The sequence below is a fragment of the Corvus brachyrhynchos genome, unplaced genomic scaffold, assembly GCF_000691975.1.
Source record: "Corvus brachyrhynchos isolate BGI_N302 unplaced genomic scaffold, ASM69197v1 scaffold126, whole genome shotgun sequence".
Taxonomy (NCBI): Eukaryota; Metazoa; Chordata; class Aves; order Passeriformes; family Corvidae; genus Corvus; species Corvus brachyrhynchos.
Genome location: NW_008239283.1, coordinates 6,774,783 through 6,781,106, shown reverse-complemented (window position 1 = coordinate 6,781,106; position 6,324 = coordinate 6,774,783). Strand labels below are relative to the sequence as shown.

Genomic DNA, 6,324 nt, shown 5'->3' with positions numbered 1-6,324 from the left:
CGGTCTTTTACTGTTATAGAATGCCGACATATCTAACTGGGAGAGATTGGTCTGGCTCTACGAAATCTTTCAGGCCAGGCACGGCTTTTGGCCAACCCCAACTTCACTGACTGCAGCTGCATTATTTCTTAAAATCAGGGGCAGAGGATCCTCATTTTGACTTTAATCAATCTGCACGTGAAGAAGAGGAAGGCAGAACCAGACATGACTGTGGTTAGTGAGGCCACTCCACGTCTCATCCAAACTCCCTCCTCCGCTCTCCAGCTCTTATTATACACTTACAATGCTGTAAACAACTGTGTTGCAGAAGATGCTAAAAATTCCCTATGCGAGAATCATACATAGAAGCAAAAATTTAAAGGATAACATATTTCAGACAAATAATTTATTTACTTACAGTACTCCTCTGGTAGCAGCTTTTTACCCCATGAAAGCTGCCCTGGCTTTCCTATCTCCTACCAGCATGTTACAGCTTTCACAGTGACATTCAAAATGCCTTTGCCTTTGGCCAGCAAATGGTGATGGCACATTATGAGCATTGTGTCTTTAAAATATATTTATAACATTTAATCTGGTTCTAAATTATCACATATCCATCTCTCCCTGCCAAGCATACACACAATCTCCACCAGCAGACCAGTGTAGATTGCCTGTTGCATCTACACCTAGAATCTCTCTTACAGGGACAGGAGATATTACCAGTGCACAGACATAAAACTGACCACTTCTGCCTTTTTTAGGAGCATGCTTGTCACTGAAGGAAAAAAAAAGGTGGTTTTTTTTTTCCTGCATTTTTCTCCTATGGACACACAGGTGAACAGATCAGCAGAGTAACACAGTCTATCAAAGACAATTTTGGCCAAAACTGCACTCTTCTTGCCCTCCAGACAAGTTACTTCTGACTCTGCCAATCACTTGAAACTTTAATTGAAAATGTAACATAATTGCATGGTATCATAATGTATGCCAATAACCCTGAAATTTTCCTGGGAAAATTTGAAGCAAAAGCAACTCAGGCAAGAGTTCCACTTGTGTGCTTTATTTCCCCCCTGCTCAAGGACAACCAGTCCCAGCAGAGACACAGCTTCACCCGTGCTAGACCTTTGTAAGCATCACAGATGGTCAGTAGGATGTTCCTCCACGCAGAACATCTCCAACACCCCAGACAAGCCAGCAATCCTTAGTGCATATTTCTGCAGCCCCTCATTTAGTCCCTGAGCACGGTGAGCTCAGGTTTGCTTCCCCCATGCATTTGCTTTTTTCTCTTTAAAAAGGTGCTGCATGTGCAGTACCAGAGGCTCTCATAAGATGGCATTGACAAAATGCTGAAGAGCACAGAAAGGCTGACAGCTCAACTATGTTTGCTAAGGGCTTACACAGTTCCAGCTGCCTTTTCTCTTTAGTTTAGGGTGTTACTAATTATAACTTGTGCTCAGTTCGTTGCTCTCAGTCTCCTTCCCCAGTTATCATTTAGTGGCTCAAAATGACACAGATCCCACGCTGGCCCTTGGGAGAGCAGCAGGAGGTGAGTGCTGGGACTCCACAGCTGTGCCCTGCCTGCAGCCTGCCAGAGCCTCGCCACTGCCTGGGATTCCTGGGTCTGGAGGAGGAGATGAGGAAGAGCTGCAGATCTGGAGGGGGAACACATGAATAGGATAGCAAATGTTTATTGACATTTGTCAAATCGAATCCTTGTAGGCCTGAATATGGCTACAAGCTGAAGTAGATTTTATTTTATCGTCAAGCAAATTTCCCACAACTAATCATTCTGTTAATTTCAGTAAACTGCCCAGGATCTGATCAACACCAAAACAAATCTTGTTTTTTCTTTCAAAGTTTATAGTCTGGCTATACATAGAATTGTAGAATGGCCTGGGTTAGAAGCAACCTTAAAGATACCTTTTTCCACCCCACTGCCATGGGCAGGGACACCTTCCATTAGATCAGGTTGCTCAGAGCTCCAGCCAACCTGGCCTTGGACACTTTCAGGGGATGTGGCATCCACAGCTTCTCTGGATAACTTCTGCCAGTGTCTCACTACTCTCTCAGTCAAGAACTTCTTTCTAATACCTAATCTAAACCTATTCTCTTTCAGTTTAAAGCCATTTAACATGCTTAAAATTTCTTCAGATGAGTATTGTGTCTTCAGAGCAGCAAAGTTCAAAGAGTAAAAGCTATGAATTTCAGCATTGTTTTCATCACCTGCATCTTAAAATAAAAGTGCAAATTTTAAAAATATATATATATAACAATTCAAGTTTTTTATCACTCTCTTGTTGGTCTAATTCAGGATTTTTTTTTCCTGACTTAGTAGTATCTTAGGATGAGACCAAGTTTAACCGTCTTAAATCTGGATCTGCCTCTGGTAGCTGGGCCACAGAAGACAAAATTATTACTGCTCCTGTCTGCTAAGGGAACTACATCCTCTACAGGCATACGGGGGAATGACATCAGTCCTAGGAAAGGAAAGTCAGAAGTGCAGCCTGCTTTTACTGCATGAGAAGTGCCACTTCTCATAATCATTGCTGAACTGGGGGAGCTGCCAGGCAATGAGGGAATGACAGAAAAGTAACGTTGCTGATGGAGCTTCATATCTGCATTTTTTAATCGTACAATTGTTCTTGGGGTTAGATTCTTTCTCAAGGCAATTGATACTTTATGAATAGCCTGGGAAACAATGTTTCTGTCTGGTCTCTTCTGGATAATGAACATGAAAGAACTTCCTATTCTTACTAAGTATAAACAATACCTACCTAATAAAAGTGTAGATTCCATGACACAAGAACAAGAAAGGAAATCTGGTTAAAATAAACAGCCTTTCTCCTTCAACACATTGAGCACATAGCCGTATTCTCCTGATCATAGGTGAAAATGGCCAGTAAGGTCAGGTAAATGTAACACAAACTATTTCACCCACCAGAGCACTTCACACTGTGAATATATTTTGACAGAATGTCTTAATTTTGGAGCTTTAGAGGCATCACTGAGTCCCTGGGTCTCTGGTTTTGCTATTTAACATGTATGAAGCACTGGTGCTTGCTTTGAACAGTTATTCATCCAATCTTAAGGAGTCTAAAGGAGTCAAAATCTTTTTTCAATCACTGTCAGTCATCCCCTAATTTCCTTGCTCTTCTCTATCAGTGCCTATGCGTCATATCCTGCTGTAATGCAGGTCCAGCTGAAAGCAACACACTCATACATGACAGCAGCATACATTGCTTACGAAGTTTCCATCCCTGTCCACAACCCACTCACGTTCTTCACACTCACATTTGGCACCGTTTTGAGCAGCACTCAGTGTGACTTTATACTGAGTCATGCTCCGGGGTCCAGCATTACCTCAACCCTACACAATCCTGACGTGGAAATGGAAACTGGGGCAGCAGCAAAGGCTCGGTCTGGCTGGAAGCTGGGAGTGTAATCCCAGTAGCTTCCCATCTGTGAGACACCCTCTGAGGAAACAACTGTGTCCTGGGAACTCAGTGAAGATCAGGAGTGAAGAATAGGAGCCTCCGGAGAGGCTTCTTTGGAGTTACTGCCTGTGTAATTTTTCTTTAATGCTTCTGTGTGCAGAGCAGCTTGCCACAGCTTGGAGCTGTCATCCTCATCACGCAGCCACTGAGCTGCAAAAGTGTCAGAAGCAACACTGCTCTGCAGCCACCACACGAGAGCGAAGCCCACGCCACCCCATCCCTCTCCACACTGGCAAACTGCAATCACACACTCACACTGCCTTTTATCTTTTAGAGCTCAACAGCCACTGGTTCTGCCCACCACCCAGCCCCGCCACCTGGAACCCTCAGAGCACTTGTCTTGGAGGACTTCCAACTCCCCACACAGACTAAAAAAGCTTGTTCTAGAGATGCAGCTCAGCAGCAGTAGCAGGAGATAACCATGTTACAGAGTTTGAGACATTTCCATAGCCCCACCATTGATGAACTCCACATTTCAATCCCTTTTCCTGCCCTTGAATCCCTTCTGGCAGTGTGATGGAGCTGCTGCTGACAGCTGGATGTGTGTCCTGGGTCTTTTCCAGGTGCCAACCCTCTGCTTGCTCAAACCCTGCTCACACAGGGATGCCTCCCTGCCCTTTTCTCTCCAACTTGTGAGCAGGAAGGGAGCTCAGGGTGTTGCCTCACAGGCCACTGTGGCTGAGTGCAGGCTGTTCTAGCACAAAGGGCAACAGCTGGACCCTGTCACCTCTGTCTGGTTCTTCTGAACCATAGAACGGTTTGCCTTCTGCCTTGCCTCAACAACCCCCGGGTGACTCCTTCTCCCTGAGTTCGAGATCTTTTCTGCCGTGTCATTCACCCCAACAGAGTAAAAGAGGAGCTTGCTCCAGATATTCCCCTACTCAAGCTCTTTGTGTGGGGAATTCTGGAATTAAAACCACACATTCGTCTGCTTAGGGCCTGATTTCTTCAGGAAATGTTGCCACATGTGAGTCCCTCACAGAGGAGTCAGCTCTGAAGCACTGTGGGACTGCCCAAGAGGTTCTCTGCAGGGGAGAGAGTGAGCAGGCACCGAATGAGCCAAGCTGGGTTACCTTCCATGGACTTGCTGCTGGGAGAGGAGTCCAAGAAATGCACGTGCCCTTATCACCCCCCTGGGTCTGGGTGTGCTCATCAGGCACAGGGGGGCATGTGCTGTGGTTCTGGTTGAGGGTCTTCCCAGCTTTTTCATCCATCTCGTGGCCATCTCCAGCCTTTCTCTACAGACTTTTTCTGCTCCACACTATGGCACAACATGGCACTGCTGCCTTCAGCTGTTCTGCAGCTCACTGTTAGGACTCCTTTCCTCTGTGATTCTCTATATCCTGAAAAACTACTGTTTTTATTAATGTGTCATCTAACCTTAAGAGCTGCTGAGTAAGTTCAGCTCTCAGCCCTTTCTCCCAGATGCTTTTCTGTGCCATGCTTTACTCCTACACACTTTTCCTGCATGGTTTCTATGGCAACATGTGAATCTCTCCATCTGCTGTAGATATCCATTATCATGTTTTGATGCTTGTTATCCCAGTCACAAATGCCATTTCCAGGTGAATCGATGTTAACAAGTTCAGTTTGGAAACCAAGCCAAAGCACTTGGTAATTTTTATAGGCAAACCTACATCATCCCTAATTTGACTGCTGTGTTTTCATTTGAGCTCTGTTTGAGGGATACTGATTCCGAGCTGTTCTCATCACCAGATCTTCTACCTGCACACTCTAGCCAATTCAGGATTTACTTCCTAATTTCCAGATTATATCCTTCCTTTCTATTGCAGCCTGTGCTGCCTACAGAGTGCACATATTTGGATTCTGGAAAGTCTTTGTTGGTCTGTTGCCTGGGGTTTGATATCTGTTTTATAGAAATTTAACTCCAAGTTACCAATACTGTTTCTCTTCTGTCAAATGCATTTTTCAGTTCTGCTATAGTCCTTTCTCTGAAAGCTTTCTCTGTTGGATTACAGAAAGCCCTAAAGAGTACAGATGGTTTACAACTGGCCTCTCAGTCTGTTGTGCTTGAATTCCTTACATTGCTTGGAATTATGTAGATTTCTATATGGCTAAAATCCAGTCTCATTTTCTGCCAAGTACCATGTTGGAGAACTAACTTAAGTGTGAAAAAAAGAAAGTTCTTCCTATATAATCTGATCAGAACCTGCAGCAGAAAATTCAACTAAATGAAATGAGTGGAGTCAAAACTTCACTGTTGATATGTTTTCTAGATCCCATGAATGAGTAAAAACACACTGCAAGAAGTTCATGTGGAAGCTGTAAATCTGTAAGCAATTTAGGCTGTCAACTTTTAGGGATGCAAACTGACATTGTTTATTTGTACCTAATATCCTGGAAGAGTCTTTTTGAGATATTATATGCTACCTCAGTATAAATGGCTATTATTTACTACCTATAATTAAAAGTAATTAAGCTTAATAATTTAGTGTTTATATATGCATTTAAAACCATGCAAGTCTGTTTAGAACATAATTCAGGGAGAGCTTAGGTGCAAAAATTTTCCAGAGGAAAATGAGAAGGCCCATGATATCCGAGTAATCCCAATGCCAGTTAAGTCCACCAGGCTGTCTAGTGTAAGGTGAAGGTCAGGCATGGCACTTACATTTTGGGTAGCGCTGAAGTGATAGGTTTTTAATGGCCTGCAGGCCCCAACCAGGGGAAACTTTCTCTGGACACTCACAGCAGGTGGGCTCCTCTCACATAGCAAGGCTGATATTGGGAGCCCTTGTTCTACACCCCAGACCTACCCCAAACTTAACTCGACCTGTAGCTTCACAGGTGAGAAAACTGAACGTGTGAGTCCTGCTGACATCAGCCCACAAGG

At 44.1% G+C, this 6,324-nt stretch overlaps 1 long non-coding RNA gene across 1 annotated transcript in view; it reads right to left on the bottom strand.

Moving 5' to 3' along the window:
• The window catches only part of LOC108448171, a 9,111-nt gene extending 2,793 nt beyond the window's left edge, over positions 1-6,318 (bottom strand). Inside the window, exons 1-2 of the long non-coding RNA XR_001863968.1 lie at positions 1,855-6,318; positions 403-404 (exon numbers count right to left, since the gene is read on the bottom strand). This is a non-coding gene — a long non-coding RNA (uncharacterized LOC108448171). The remainder of the gene's footprint in view (positions 1-402; positions 405-1,854) is intronic.
• Between the last annotated feature and the right edge of the window lie 6 nt (positions 6,319-6,324).